Genomic DNA, 16,934 nt, shown 5'->3' on the forward strand with positions numbered 1-16,934 from the left:
TTCAAAATCTTCCCCAATTTGGAGTTAAACCTGGGTTTATATCAGGCGTAGTTGCGGTTCCATACAGTTTATGTGGTTGCGGGCATTTTACTTTGATTGGCACTGACCCACAAAGTGGTTACTGCAAGTTTTTTTTTAATCAAAATCCGGTCCATTTTCTTTCATTTACAAATGTGTTCCTCCAATTAAATAGCCGCTCTGGCAGGATGTGCCTTTCATACTAAGCAATTGATTATTTTTACATAAGTCGCTTAATTATTTTAATTTAGCCGGTGAAAAATAACCTGAGACGGCGCGTGTCACTACCCCAGTATAAAACGCGCATTACATAAAGAAATAACAATTATTTGATGGAAGGTCAACTATGCAAAACGTTCTCCCATTTAAATAAAATGTATGCATATAAACAAAGACTATTTAAAATGAAATGCAATCAATTATATTTTGTCGTTGAAAAGAATATTCCAGGGCCAATATTATGTCTTAACCTATAATCACAACCAACAGTTTATTTTGTGGTGACTGCCACACGCAGTTAGCGGACCGAAAAGGCGCCCAAATTCCCATTAACGTTCTAATTGTGCTTGCTCTGTGGAAATGCAGGGAGTGAAAAGCGAGTGCTTAGAGAGTGTGGGGCCGCGGCCAGGGCACATTTAATGGCCATTGTGGTGGGGTACTTTCTACGTCTGTGTACAGAAAGCGAAGCAGGAATGAACCACCATGCCGGCCAGGGACGCCATTTTAGGTCGCGACTGCCAGGCCCTGTGTAGATGCATTGCTCAGCAGCCAGGGCTACCCATTACTTACTCAGTAGGAAGGCGGCAAATTGCGACTCGCTTAAAAGACAGAGCGGCGCCATTAGTGAGAAGGCTGCTTAAGTGATGATTTGTGCTTTCTAAGTGGTATTTGCTTAAGCATGCTGTGCACCGCAGTGTAAGCGCAGTATTTACAATTCAGGACACATCTAGAGAAATGTTTTATTCAAAACTCGCAAATGTTTCAGGTGTTGTTGCTGCAATAGGCCATCATTTCTTTTTCTACCGATAAACAGTTCTAAACCAAAGCTCTCCATTTGGCCTGCATAAGGTACTCGTGGTTGATGGAGTCGTCATGTTGCTTTGCATTCTAAGTCTTGCATTCGTATGTCGAACTACAACAACCAGAAAGTTCAGAGACAAAAAAAAGAACTTGGTGGGCTGCTTGCACTACAAACTGAAAGGTCTAACAAGGATCTTCTGACATTCCAATAAATGGCCCAGTTTAGGGTGAGCAGCAACGTCATCTCGCCGGTATACCATTATTCAAGTCTTGGGCTTTTGAAGAATTAACTGATGAATTCTGGGAGTTGAAGTCCTGTTAGCTTCAATTGAGGAAATAGAACTTAAGCACCTGCTAACAATGATTTATGAAAGGGAAGCCCTGCACTGCAAAAGGTAGTGATGGAGTGATTTGGTAACCCTTCAGTTGAATTTATGTTGGTCTATCTTGAAGGATCACGAGAGGAAGTCAAGTTACATATACTATGTCACCACTATGTAAGCAACCCCTGTAACCAACCATCTTAAGACAAGGGCCCAGGTGCCTCTGGGTTCGGTGTGCTATATAAATGTCAAAATCAATAAATAAGAGAAATTTGATGAAAAATGAGGGCAAAATAGCATCAGACCCTATAAACGAATGTCCCTAGAGAGAAATCATTATTTATGACGAAAGACCTGGAGAAGTCTGGCTGAGCTGAAATCTTTGATTCCATTTAGTTGTCCGTGAAGCATCAACTAGACATCATTTCAGGATGGATCCATAAGAAGTTGAAAGGAGGCTTGGAAGAATCTGGGAGTGTCTACAGACAGTCCCGGACGGACTAGACACCAGGTTTTGAAGCAGCCCCAGAACCTGAACAAAGGCTTTTGGTACCAGGACAAGAAGAGGAAAGTTATATTTCAAGGTTTTTAGACTAAATTTGAAGGAAAGCCTCTGGGTCCAGATTTTTAGCTCTGGATGCCAACTGGACAATTGGGGAACGTGACAATCTAGACAGGTAGGAAACGGATGAACATATGGAAGGGCTCATGTCCTCTGTTTAAGCTGTTTAGGCTGAGACAGGGTTGAGTTTGGTGAAGATTTCAATCATTATTGTCTTCATGATATCTGGTTCCAGTCTGTAACTTTGCCGGAGAAACTTGCAGGGTACTCTGCGGAGAGGGGAATATTATTGTCCGGGCAAACAATGCAAAAAAGATACACGTTTTGCTACATCGGCTAGACCTTTCGGTTGTGTCCCTCCCAAATGGCTGATGTGCCTTCTCGCCAAAGTAATATCCATTCAGAGGAGAAAACCACAATTCATGTGGACTTTCAGTCAACTCTTCAAGGCAAATCCCAGACGAATTCCCTCCTGTGGAAACTTATATGTAGTGTGTAGTGCTTATATCCAGTTTTGCTTTGTTTAAAAAAAAACAGATTTTGGAGGATGGTAATCACCAGGTCTAGATTTTCCTATAGTAGGGTCTTTGTCTTGTCGAACAGCAATACAATAATTCTCCAAGATCTCGGCTCTGCTTTAACTAGATGGAAGAATTTGTGGAAGTATTAAGGGTTTGATAGCAGAACAAAAGGGCGACCAACAAAACTGGCAGCGGGTCTTCAGCCATAAAACTGGAAGCGTACTTGATGGAAAGACCACATGGAAACCTTTTGATATTTTTCCTTCAGATATGATATGATAGGTTATTTATAACGCGCTTAATACTAAGAGGATTCTAAGCGCGGACCAAGGATCCAACCTGTGTTGCTCCGTGTTGTCTTGCTTCTAAGGCGAGCACGTTGCCCCTGAGCTATCCTCCTGAGATAATATACCCCAGCTGTCTAATCTCTGGCCTGGAGAGTGTCTTTAAGGATGTGGCAGTGGTCCATTTTGAAATCACACATGTATTTGTGGCTGTCCGATTGACTGCATTGGGAAACCCTTTGTCTGTATTTAACACCAGGAGAAAGGTTTGGAGAAAAGTAGTTTTTGGAACCACGTCCCGTTCTCAATCAATTTCTGAATCACCATTTTTGCAAGAGATTGTTTTTCTGATCAATAGAGAGAAAGAGAGAAGAAAGGTTGGATCCAGTTGACAGAGAGGGGAGCACAATTCTTTCCTCTGAGCTATTACCATCCATAGAATCCAAGGTCTGAAGATTGTTTTTTTAAATCTTGCAAGAAAAAGGTGAGTCTGCCACATGATCATTCTGTGAAAATGGCCAGTCTTACTTGGTAAAGCAGAGAAGCGTCCTTAGTCTCTCTGGTGGCCCCCTCTCCACTCACCTGGATGCAGTGGGGGGTTGTGGCCACCTCTATTTTCTGAAGGACCTGAAATTGAACTTTTTGAGGGAAATTAAGATGAGTAGAATAAAGCAAGCCTGTGACAAGCATTATTCCTCTTCTGGTCCTGGGGAAAACTTCGGGGAAAGAGTTGATCTTGAGGCATGCCTGTTTTTACAGCCAACTCAGTGAGTTTATGATCAATGCGCATGAGAATTGCTTCGCGTCTCTCACTGACGTCGCCACATTCACGTTGCTGAGTAGGTAAATCCCCCCCCACCACGTTCAAACTTCTAAAATTGGGCAAATCCAGTGTTTTGTTCTGGAAAAGTCGACCCGCGTGTGAGCCTAGAAGCTATGTTAGGTGACCTAACACACCCAGAGGTTTGCCCTGGCAGAGCCTGGTGTCTACACCTTTCTCAGAGGGAAAAGGCAGCCTGGTTAGTGAGCTCAGCGACTAGACAGCCTCATCTAAAAAGGGTGGTCTCGGGCCTATTTCAGATCCCCTCGCCCAGCGCCTGAGAAGGGTCCCATTCACAGAAACTGGCATGTTGAATGAAAGCAGCAGCAAAAGACAGGATGCCCAGAAAATACCCTCTTGGCATAACCTGCAGAACCTCACCATAGCTGTCTCTCTCCTTTTTAAATACAAACCTCAGCTCAGTCCCAACCATTACCGGGATCAAACGAGATGGGGTGGAAAGGGGAACCAGGGCCCATCCAACCCCAAAACACTATTTATTTTGTTATTTACATTGAGAAGCCCTTGGTTATGCCTATATTTCTTTGTAAAGACTTTTTTTTGGAAAGAAATAGCAATTTCTAAAGCCTATGCTGGATTAGAACCTTCTTTAAATCCAGGTGGTGGACGGTAATCTCAGACTGCCTGAACTATCTTAAAGGGGACTATTCATTGCCAACCCTTATTGTCGGAATTGAAATAATGTTAGGCCTCCTATTGCAACAATTGTATGTGTATTGGCCTACTCCAAGTTGTCTAAACATCATATGCGAACAAACTCTGCGGCAAGGTCTTGACCTTAGAGAAAGTAATGTAAGTCGCCATCTTGGATTAAGCCGCCATTTTAGGTTCTCTTGTAATCTGGAAGTCACCCTGAGCATCAAAATGGAGGCCGAATGACATTCTGAGTAAGATTTTGGCCATTGTGACCTCCGGATACATGAATAATTAATATGCCTGCAGGCCACTTGGGGTCGCGAACTGAGACCTTGTCCTACTGTTGACCTATGTGTAAATGTACAACTATACCAGCGAAACTAATCAAAATGCATATATTATAGGATTGACCTGGCAAGGAACCCATAGGCCGACTCCTAGAAAGGTTAACCCGCGAGAGGTTTGTTCCAAGGGCTGGATAAAACGTATAAAAGCCCAAGTATTCCAATGTACAGTCTCTCTTACTAATGCATCGAACCTTCGTTGACGTTCGTTACGTTACTCTGAGAGCCAAATATCTATCCATTTGTCAATTGACTTTGGTAACTGTTGTAGCTTTTTAATAAAGCACTTGTATGTTCTTTGTAACCTGTGTTGGTGTGTTTCTTTTTGGGCTTCCCGGCCTCATATGATTTTTATGTTTTCACAGTTGGCGCCCGAATAGGGACCCTCAAGATTGATGCCGGATCATTGAAGGTTGACGCAGACTATCGAACCGGGATCGGACGGTGTGATACTGTGGGCCCGACCGAACGAGATGCGATACCTCAGCAGCGCTGCACGATCCGATCCTCGGACGATAGTCGTATGGTCTGACACAGCATCTTGACGAGGGTCCATTTTTTGAGGCGGGCAGATTTGTCAAAACCACCAAACACAAGGTAAAATTCGTTAGGTAAGTTCTTTGGTAAACCGTACGGTCCTCCTTAGGTTTGGTCAGGTGCAGTCGTGAACCGACTCTTAATTTAACCCTGACAATTTGAATTTGGCGTATTGTTTCTGCAGACACAATTATTGACCAGGTAACATCAATTTTTTGTGAAATGCCTGGGAAATTGTGTAGCTGCTTTAGGGCTCTGTTCCGCAGCGATCGACAATCTTTGGAATTTAGCCGCCCGGCACCAAAGGAGGGGTCGCCGGCATGTACTATGTACTGTAAGTATGGAATTGGAAATATAGTATTTAATGATATTTGGCACAGACAAACCAGACATGCCTCCGAATTTCAGTGGCCAATCAATGGTAGTTTCGAGATCCCCCGTATTGAATACCTAGAATCGGTCTTGCTAAAAAAGAAGGCCAGACCTGCAGCATTTGATGTTTTGCAGAATTTGAAAAAAGAAGCCTTGCAGCAGCTTAAAAGTAGGGATAAACATGCACGCCGTCATAAAACAAATGCCGAAAAAGCGTTGTTATATGATAAAGAAAAATATTTGGAGTCAGTCAAAAATATGGATAGGGCTTTCTCACTATGTATCCGGAAAATCTATCCCTCTAAAGATTTCCATGTTTCTGAAGAATTAATTGAAAAATTGTTAAACGAACGCAGGCCTGGTGCCTCCGCGCCACCTCCATATGATCCTCTCCCGGGTACTCTGCCCATTCCTGCTGTTATTCCTGTTCCCCCTGTGCAACCTATTGTTCCCATTCCTCTAGTTGTTGTTCCTCCACCTATCGCACCACCCCTTCCTCCTACGCCGATCGTTGCACCCCCATTGAATTTGCCCTCACCTCCGCTCCCGAGTGGTTCTGTATTGACTGAAGTTGATCAGGGTGCCGGGTCAAAGATTGTCACTCGTAATACTGTTTCCGCGGACAAGAAACGGGAATTATTTGCATGGGCTAAGCACTGTATGGAGAAAGGTGATCAAGTTAACGTTTTTTCCACATTATCAAATTTGAACAATTTTCCCGAGAAAAATGTTTTTATCGAAGGTTTGGGGACTCATTTATGTGTGATGTGGGGTAGATTACAAAATTCGGATCTCCCACAAGGGGTGAGGGATCTAAATGCTTTAGCACTCTCGATGGACACAGAGGTCATGTTGAAAGATTGTTTGAGTATAGGAGGGACTTTGAGAAATCACGAGATGAGGATGATGAAGACGACAGTATGTATGTGCAGAAACGGTTTCTTCCGTGTCGTAGATCGGCACCTGAGGAAGTACGAATTTGTACCAAAGATGCGATTCGATGGATCTCGGATTCATCGATATCGCCAGATGAAGTATATGACACGTATAGTGAGTATACAGTAGAAATGCAGAGGAAGGTGATTCAGGTAATGGTACAGTACCTGCAGGAAGAATGTGTAAGGAAGAAGGTTAGTTGTCCTATAGAGTCATTGGGAATTTGTAAAAGGGCTTTTTCGCCCGACACTTCTTCGACTGCCTTAGCGCTCAACCTGGCTCTGTTGCTTAGTAAGCGGTCGGAGTTACCTATATCTCAGTTGCCTATGAGAGAGGTTCCTCTGACATTTGTCCCAAAAGTTGAGATTCCCGCTAACGCTGGGACTGGTGCACCCGCTGTGGATATCCCTGCACATTATGTATCACAATTTGTTCACGTCCCGTTCTCACGACAGGAAGTGAACACTATTAGACAATCAATTCCCGATATCAGGAAAAACTCGACAGGGTTTTACAAAGAGATAGAGTCCGTTTTGCAGTCCTCTGTGTTCACCTTAAGTGATATTGACTTGCTATTCCCTGTACTCCTACCCGTAGATTTATGGAAGCAGGTTCGGACAATAGACAATGTGCCAGGGTTGGGAGATACGTGGGCTAACATGACTAGGTTTGATGGGGAAAGACCAGCTGGTGAGAAACCACCTCAGGTAATACTTACTTTGCCTGATAGAATTGTCGCAAAATTGAAAACTATAATTCCAGAGAAAAGAATTATTTGGGACAAGCTTACGGCCTGTGTTCAAGGAAAAACTGAAGGTGCCACCGAATTCTTTAATAGATTCGAACAGGTATTCTCTCACTTCAGTGGACAGGACTTGGGCACAGAGTCTGGGAAAAGGTTGTTTGTGGACAAATTTGTACGTGGATTGTTGCCCGACATCCAGTCACAGATTATGTCCTCTGAGAGCGCTTGGCAGGCGAAATCTCAATCTGAAGTTTTGCACATGGCTCAGTATTATGAGAACCGTGTTAATAATGAAAAGGAGAAAATAGAGAAGAGGAAAGGAGATTTGAAAACTAAAGTATTGTTACAACAAATTGTTAGAAATCCCAGAGGAGGTACTTCACAGACCAGAGGTCAGTATGTCCCAAAAGGAAACGCTCCTTTGGGTCCTGTGAATGTTAATCAATGTGCCTATTGCCGTCAGGAAGGTCATTGGCGAGCACAGTCCCCCGTCCTTCGACAAAGGTCAAACAATGCGTTTGGGAGTATGGGTAGACGACCTAGAGGTCGCCCTGGAGCAGGGGGCCCTGATAGAGGTCAGTTCTCGCAAGATCCTCAGCAACCTTTTACACGGGAAAATCAGACTTCAAGTGTGGACGCAAGAAACATATTTGATCACCCTTCTGCTGCCTACCTTTCTGAAGAGCTTCCTTCCGATAACATTTTATTCCGTTAGGACTGCCCGAAGCAGGGTTTGGAACCTTCACCTATTCCCGTTAATCAGAAAGGTCCCCACGTTGAATTGTTAGTGGGGAATAGGAAACATCAGTTTTTGATAGACACTGGAGCACAGAAGTGCTCCATTGATCATTCCCGGGTTCCAAACATTCCACTGTCAGGGCAAACAAATGTTTCTGTAGGGTTTTCTGGTATACCAATTGTCTGTCCGGTTTCTTCGCTGGTGTCTGTTTCTTTGGGTCCCTTTACGACCATTGCCCTTTCCTTCTGACTTCGAACTGTGGAGAGAATTTGCTGGGGTTAAATTTGTTAAAGAAACTGAATGCAGTAATTCATTGTTCCTCTGACGGTTTCACCACAGCAACTTCCCAGTTCCCAGTTTCTGACTCGACCATTGCCTCATGAGTTTAGTGTTGTCCCGGAATGTTTATGGGCGGTTGATGACAATGATGTCCGGGTACTACAGATTGAGCCTGTTAAAATAGTTTTGAAACATGGAGTTAAACTACCACGCATTCCGCAATATAAAATATCAGTTGAGGGCGAGCGTGCTTTGAAGTGCATTGTCTCCGATTTTGTGCAGCGAGGGGTGATCGCGGAGATTGCAGGTAGTTTATATAACAGCCTGATTTTGCCTGTATACAAGAAAGGTGACAATGCAATCCCATACCGGTTCATAATTGATCTTCGTGCTATTAACAAAGTTGTCGCCCACAATTTCCAATTGTGCCTGATGTAACAACGATACTAACAATGATCCCTGCTACGGCTACGCACTTTAGTGTTGTGGATTTAAAGAATGCTTTCTTTAGCATTCCTATACACAAGGAGAGTAGATATTTGTTCGCGTTCACCTTGGGAGGACGTTCATTTACATTTACTCGGGCACCTCAAGGGTATACTGAAAGTCCAAGCATTTATAGTAGAGCTTTGAAAGAGCAGCTTGACACCCTTGAATTGCCACCTACTTGTACACTACTTCAGTATGTCGATGATTTGCTTTTGGCTTCAGATTCTGAAAGTGCTTGTAAAGAAGGCACCGTATTGTTACTTATTCATCTGGCCGATAAAGCTTCACTCAAGAAATTTCAATATTGTTGTCAGGAGGTCGCCTATTTAGGCTACCTCCTGTCAAAGGAGGGGAGAAGATTGACACCTGAAAGAATAAAACTCATTTTTGGCATGTCTGTTCCAAATACACAGAAGGAAGTCAGGGCCTTAATAGGTATGGCTTCTTAATGTAGGTTGTGGACCCCGAACTTTTCACTAGTGATAAAACCGATGTTGGCTTTGACGAAGAAGGGCATTTCTCTGCCACTGCCATGGAAATCGGAACATCAACGATCATTTGAGCTTCTCAAAACCGCGTTATGCTCTGCACCGGTTCTGGGTACTCCAAATTATGACAAGGCCTTTGTGTTGTTTGTGCATGAATGTGATGGATGTGCTTTGGCTGTGTTAACGCAGGAACATAGAGAGAAGAATAGGCCGTGCGCTACTACTCCTCCGCCCTTGATCCTGTCGCATGCGCTTTGCCGAGATGTTTGCGAGCTGTCGCTGCTGCTGCCGCGTCTGTAAAACAGAGTGAGGGAATGGTCCTAGGCCATGATTTAATTTTGATGGTACCTCACTCTGTAGATGTTCTATTGAATAAGACTCAAATGCAACACCTCACCTCTGCACGGCTGACAAGGTATGAATTAATTCTGTTTTCCCCTCACATTCAAATTAAGAGGTGTTGTGTTCTTAATCCGGCTGAACTACCTTTCCCGCAAAATACTGTTTGCGGTGACGAAAAATTACATGACTGCCTGTATACCACTGAACAGGAAATGAAGGGCAGGATAGACCTTACAGATACTCCTTTGGACAATGCAGAAGGGGAGCTGTTTTGTGATGGCTCCTGCTTCAAACTTCCAAATGGTACATCTACAGCTGCTTACGCAGTTACTACGTTGAGTACGGTTGTTGAAACTAAGAGAATTCCGCATAACTCCGCGCAGGCCGCAGAGATTATAGCGTTGACCCGAGCTTGTGAATTCTCCAAAGGGCGTATAGTAAACATATATACTGATAGCCAGTACGCCTTTGGGGTGGCTCACAACTTCGGGAGGCTCTGGTCAGAAAGAGGGTTCCTAACCTCACATGGGACCAAGATTCAGCACGGTCCCCTGATAGTGCAATTGCTCTCGGCACTCTCACTCCCTAGGCAGTTAGCGATCATGAAATGTGCAGCACATCGTAAGGTCATAGATGATGTGGGAAAAGGGAACGCTTTTGCTGACCAGATAGCCAGGCAAACGGCCACAGACTTTAGCACAGACATGTATGCTCTAAGGGAAACAAAAGATTCCTATGTAATGGATGAGGGTATTGGGTCTGTGCGAGATATTCAAACTGATGCCACAATAGAAGAGTCTAAAAAGTGGGCCGAAGGAATGGGGAAACTGGATGATGATGGGTGTTGGGTGGATACATCTGAAGGAAAATGGTTGCTCCCTGATTCATATGTGCTGGCAATGGTTATGATGGCACACGGTCCTACGCATGTGTGTGCTCAGCAGATCACGAAAATGTTAGAACAAGTATGGGTGAATGATAACATTTCGAAGATTGCACAGCGCCATGTTCAGAATTGTATGATTTGCTTACAGCACAATGTGGGGAAGGGTACAGTAACTCCAAGGGGAAGCTTTGGGCCCCCTTCTGTTCCCTTCAAGGTCATCCACTTTGATTTTATTGAGATGGAACGGTGTAACAATCTAAAATATGTTCTTGTGATTATTTGTGCTTTTAGTAAATGGGTCGAGGCTTTCCCCGTTAAAGATGCTACTGCCATGACCACTGCAAAGACTATGGTAAAAGAATTCTTTCCACGATTTGGGCTTCCGAGGGTAATTTGGTCGGACAATGGTCCCCATTTTGTTGCAGCAGTAATTTTACAGATATGCACAGCGTTACACATTGAAAAACGATTTCACTCAGCTAGGCATCCTCAAAGTGCTGGGTTGGTAGAGAGACATACCGGCATCTTGAAGAATAAACTTGCAAAAACATGTGCCGATACCAAACTAAAATGGCCAGATGCCTTACCTATTGTATTGTTAGCCATGCGTACCACACCTCAAATTAAGACTGGGCTTTCTCCATTTGAGGTAGTAATGGGGAGACCTGCTAACATTTGGGGTCTTCCAAAGCCTAAAGCATTGAGGGAGGTAGAAAATGTATTGCTTGTAGACTACTGTAACCAGTTGACTAAAAATCTGTATCTCATTTATCATCAGGTCCAATCAGCTTTACCTGTACGGTTTACGGGCCCAGGACACGATATTCAGCCTGGAAGTTGGGTCCTAGTGAAGGCCTACGAAAGGTCTTCCTGTCTCGCTCCTCGCTGGAGGGGACCCTACCAGGTGCTGTTGGTCACTCAGACAGCAGTGCGGGTGGCTGGAAAAAAACATTGGATCCACGCGACGCATGTCAAGAAACTTCCTCACCCGACGCCACACGTTACAGAAGAAGCAGAACCCCTCGCTGATGATACAATCTCTGATCCTGGAGTAGCAAACAGCACTGTGAGTGCGTCAGAGAATTCCTCTGAGCCCGTGAAGCTTGGGGAACAGTCCATTTCGTCTCCGCACTCTTTGAAAAAGTCATTTCCGGAAAACATTGTTTCAAGTTCTGCGACTTCCGTCGCCTCCGATACATCGCTTCCCTCAGGAAGTGATGTCGCCTTGTTTCCGGATCAAACAGTTCTGGGTACCACCAGGTACAACCTTCGATGAAGAAAATAGAACTACGGCATGGGTCTTTTCCGTGCATTTGGAAAAAAGAAGTGATTGAAAGTTTTCTCTTGTAAAAGAAAGTTCCTTTCGAACAAAAGGAAAAAAAAGGGATTCTGCTGGCTAGGGTTGGGAAGGACTAAGAACTCGTGCGACCGTAGTGTCGCCAGCAACGAACATTGGGGTCGTCGATTGAGAAACTACGATGCCTGCCACCTCCACCGCTGCTCCAAGCAATGGACTTGTGAATAAGGGGGTGACCAACTCGGACAACGAACAATGTGCCTGGGCCCCGAAAACGTATTGCTGTGTTGTGTTAAAAATAATTGGAATTTGTGTAATTACCGCTGTGGGACTTTGGTACTTCGAAGAAATCTACCCTCTAAAACCTCTACTGCCAATTGAGATTGTACCTACTGCTTTGACTCCCTCTGTAAACCTTCACACCTTGTCACCTAGAGACTCCCAGCATAGACGAAAGTATCATAATAACACTTTAATGATTGTAATGAATGCAACGCATGCCATTTTTAATAAGAGTAATTGCTGGATTTGCACCCATTTACCGCAACATGGGAACAAGGGGCTAGGATGGTATATTCACCCTTTACCTTTAACGACTGCTTGCTATGCCTCTCTTAGAGCACTATTCTTTGGCCGTTGGAATGATAGCGTCTCAGGGAACTTTGATGGAACTAATTTAAATGATTTTAAGAAACGTGAATTGACTCCCCTGGGATGCTCGCTTTTTGCAAATAGAAGTAGACCTAATGTTGCTTTTATTAGGCCATCTGATAAACTATCTCTTCCTTTCCAAACTCTAATTTCCTTTAAAATGGCTCCAATAAGCAATAAGGACGCTGTGCCCCCTTCCTACTCTATTAATCATAGCCCCGATTCGGTCCCCTTTTGTGTACAAAGAAATGGCAGTCGGCCAATGGGAGATTTTGAAGGTTGTGTAAACATTGTAAATTTGACTGGGGAAAACAGGCCTCTGTATGTAGGGGGGCCTGTTTATTTCATTTGTGGTAGTTCAGTATTCCCCTGGTTGCCCAAGGATTGGAAGGGAACCTGTTATTTAGGAATCCTGTTACCTGGGGTACTTCTAGCTAGTACATTGGAAGTTTCTAAGGCTCGCCCACGGCGGGACGAGGATGGGGATACCCCTGGGCAAGTATTGGGAGATATAGCGAAATCAGTTGTGCCATTTTGGGGACAGATAGCAAACTCTGAAAATATTAGGGGACTAGCAAGAGCACTGGAGAGAACCATCAACCGGACCACGGATATACTCTACAATATGACACTAGAACAAAAGGCAATAAGATTGGTAGCACTCCAAAATCGGATGGCATTAGATGTCATTCTGGCAGAACGTGGTGGTGTATGCAAATTAGTGGGGTCCGCTTGCTGTGTTTTCGTACCAGACTCCTCACCGACAATTTTTAAAGCAATACAGAACTTGCACATCCTTAGTTCTGAGGTGCATGTTCCTGTGGAAGATTGGAATATTAGCGCCTGGTTCTGGGATCCTCTACGATCCTGGGGTTGGAAGGTGCTTTCTGTTATACTGGTTATTTTGGGAATCCTGCTATTCCTTTGTTGCTGTTTCCAAAGTCTACCTAGTATACGTGCATTGCTAGGGGGGTGTTGTCCTAAAGCAGTGAGCAGAGTAGGGCACAAAATGTATGCCCCAGATACAGCATCTAAAGAGTTTGTGTTACAAGAGGTTCTGATCAACGACCTAATGGCTATAGACATTACAGATAATGATTCGGGATGTATAGACGACAATGCATGGAGTTATTTACAGAAATATTAGAAATTATATTAGCACTTGGCATAGGCCAAAAGGAGGGTTTGTCGGAATTGAAATAATGTTATGCCTCCTATCGCAACAATTGTATGTGTATTGGCCTAGGCCAAGTTGTCTAAACATCATATGCGAACAAACTCCGCGGCAAGGTCTTGACCTTAGAGAAAGTAATGTAAGTCGCCATCTTGGATTAAGCCGCCATTTTAGGTTCTCTTGTAATGTGGAAGTCACCCTGAACATCAAAATGGAGGCCGAATGACATTCTGAGTAAGATTTTGGCCGTTGTGACCTCCGGACACATGAATAATTAATATGCCTGCAGGCCACTTGTCGGGTTCGCGAACTGAGACCTTGTCCTACTGTTGACCTGTAAATGTACAACTATATCAGCGAAACTAATCAAAATGCATATATTATAGGATTGACCTGGCAAGGAACCCATAGGCCGACTCCTAGAATGGTTAACCCGCGAGAGGGTTGGCCAAGGGCTGGATAAAACGTATAAAAGCCCAAGTATTCCAATGTACGGTCTCTCTTACTAATGCATCGAACCTTCGTTGAAGTTCGTTACGTTACTCTGAGAGCCGAATAGCTATCCGTTTGTCAATTGACTTTGGTAACTGTTGTAGCTTTTTCATAAAGCACTTGTATGTTCTTTGTAACCTGTGTTGGTGTGTTTCTTTTTGGGCTTCCCGGCCTCATATTATTTCTATGTTTTCACATTATGTGTCCCTTGCTTTCTAAATAGCCCTAACCCCAGAGTTTGAAGATATAGATGTCTAATTTGGGGAAAGACTAGCACTCCCTTTTGACATACTGAACATTTTTGGCTTTGGAGCGAGTGCTGTTGCTGGGCTGAGTCTCTAGGCCTTGAGCCCCTCTGAACCTTTGCAGGTCAGGCGAGTCATTCTCAAATCAAGCAACAGGCTGCCCTAACCCCTCCAAGCAGGACTGTCCCCGAAATTACAAGTGCCATGCAATAATTTCCAGACAAATTAGCTCCCACGCCTCGGTTTACCTCCTCCATACCCACGCACACTACACAGCCTCCCGCTGCCCCATTTAAGCAGCCAGCCCTGTCCAAACTTTGCCAGTAGACAATTTCACCATTACCATGCGGTCATCTCTTTTGCAAGTACAGTTTAATGTTTTCTTAGCAGGTGAGTGAGTAGGTAACGAGGTTAAGTGAATAATACAACGCCTGTGGTCCTGTTTTTAACTTTGCACCCTGGGACTTGTAGTCCCGGGTTTCCCTAATATAAACCGAAGACTACAAGTTCCAGAACGCAAAGTTAAAACTAGGGCTGGACTCGTGACTCTGAATGGAACAGGCTGGCATCGATGCAATGGCATTAAACTCAGCCTAGTGGTAGATCTTGGATAGGGGTGCAGGAATGCAAATAGTTAACTCCACAAGTGCAGGCGGAGTTTTCATTCCTTTGCAGTCGTTTCCGGCGTCCCAATCTATGCAAGAACAGCTGGGGCTGCGGCGCCATTAGCAAGCATCACACCGGTTTAGAAGTTCACTAAACTGGAACCTGAACTAGGCGCTTTATATCTCAGTCAATGTGGATTGAAGGTTTGCTGAGAACTCTGAAACTTCTCAATTGTCGCTGGATTCGAGGGTCAGATAAGCTCGCAGGTTGTCACTTGCTGTGAAAAGTTAATTTGGTATCTGAAGTCTGACAGTCTGCGCTGTAAGGAGGCGGTCAAAGAGCAAAGCTGTTTTCTGCCTGTTGCCAGTCATTGCCTGGAGAGAGGCTGGGGGTTGGGGGGCGGGTCGTGTGTCTGTATCTGTGAGGTTTGAAAAAGACTTCTGATTAGTTGAAGCCGGTCTACTCTCCGCAAGCTGCCCGCAGTCTAAAGTAACCCATTTGCTTTCGCCCAGCGATGGCAGCATAATAGATAGCGCAGTTGTTTCAGCACCTGCTGCATGTCTTCTCTGCAGGCTACATTCATGTATCGTGAAAGGACAAAAACATACTCGCTTCGTAGTGTAAACTATGTCCCTTCGCTTCCCGTTGAAGCTCTGAGATGGCTCATGTTACTAAACTCAACATTACTCGGTAATCCCTTACCGCCCTACTACGAGGTCCCTCAGCGGGTCCCTCCCCTAACGCCTGGTTTTATCAGGCGTTATTACCAGGGGTTAGGGAAGGGACCCGCTAAGGGACTTCAGAGCTAATAACGGTACCGCAATCCTTCCCCATTCCCATTGAGCCCTATGGGGGCTCAAATGGGAATGGGGAATGGTTCCCGGAATGGGGACTTTCTGGGTCCTCCAGGGTCGGAATGACCCGGTAAGTCCCTATTCCGAGAACACGGACCCGGAATGCGGTAAGGAGGTAGCCATGGCGCTAATAGCGCCATGGCTACCTCCTACATCGTAATGAGGCCCATTGTATCAGGAAAGTAAAATGGTAAAGCTGCCCTCCCTGCCATCATAGAATGCAGAGATTAGCGGACTACCACACGTTTCAAGAAGCCCCATGTTACGGCCAAACTCCTTGAGCCAGTCCTGGCTTTTTACTTAGCATGCTGGGGCTTAAAATGGCAAACAAGCATTGGCAATGCCAATTGTTTTGACTTTTGCATAAGCAACCTAAGGGCATTTGCCAGGCACAGCCGTAGTGGTATTAACTGGCCATTGTTGGCAGGAGCTGTAAAATGATGCAAGGACCTGGGCATCTAATAGCAGTGTCTGGCAAATGCCTAACACTTATACGCAAGCAAACACTGTTGGCTTGGCCAATGTTTGTTTTTAACGGGACTTTAATGAAGTGCATGCATAGTGCTTATAAATCGAGTGACTGAAGATAGACCTGGTTTAGACATTTCTATTACACCAGTAGCACCATGAAGTCACTGGCCCTCATTACGACCCTGGTGGATTTTTTCCGCCATCGGCGGACTTTTCCGCCATGGCGCAAAGTCCCTTTACGCCATGGCGGATGGCGGACTTACCGCCCCATTCCGAGGTCGGCGGGGCGGTAAGTCCCCATTGACCCATTTACCCTTCCCCATTCCCATTTCGGCCCCATAGGGCTCAATGGGAGTGGGGAAGGTGTTAATTACGCCACCGTACACTACGGTGGCGTAATTAACACCGAGGTCCCATAGCGCCATGGATTTTTACGCCCGCAAAAAGCGGGCGGAAAAATGACCATGGCGCTATGGGAACTCGTAGTTGGCGGTAAGGGGTCGGCGCAGCTAACGCTGGCGCAAACCCCTTAGCGCCAGGGTCCTAATGAGGGCCACTGAGTTTCAGAAGATTTTTTTTAAAAAAATGGCAGGCAATTCGTGCTCAAAGTTTGATCATGGGGCTTGATAAACCTGGCTCAAAGAGATCCTAGGAGGATGTGTTTAGGGAGGAGAGGGGCAAGAAGTGGGTGTGAATGGCCATATGGACTATCGTAGCCAAGGGCAGTCAATGGGTGGGTAAATAATCTCTAAACAACACCTGTAAGTTTTGTGTCCCTCCAC

Source organism: Ambystoma mexicanum, chromosome 14, assembly GCF_040938575.1.
Source record: "Ambystoma mexicanum isolate Mex_15411 chromosome 14, UKY_AmexF1_1, whole genome shotgun sequence".
In the NCBI taxonomy this organism is placed as follows: domain Eukaryota; kingdom Metazoa; phylum Chordata; class Amphibia; order Caudata; family Ambystomatidae; genus Ambystoma; species Ambystoma mexicanum.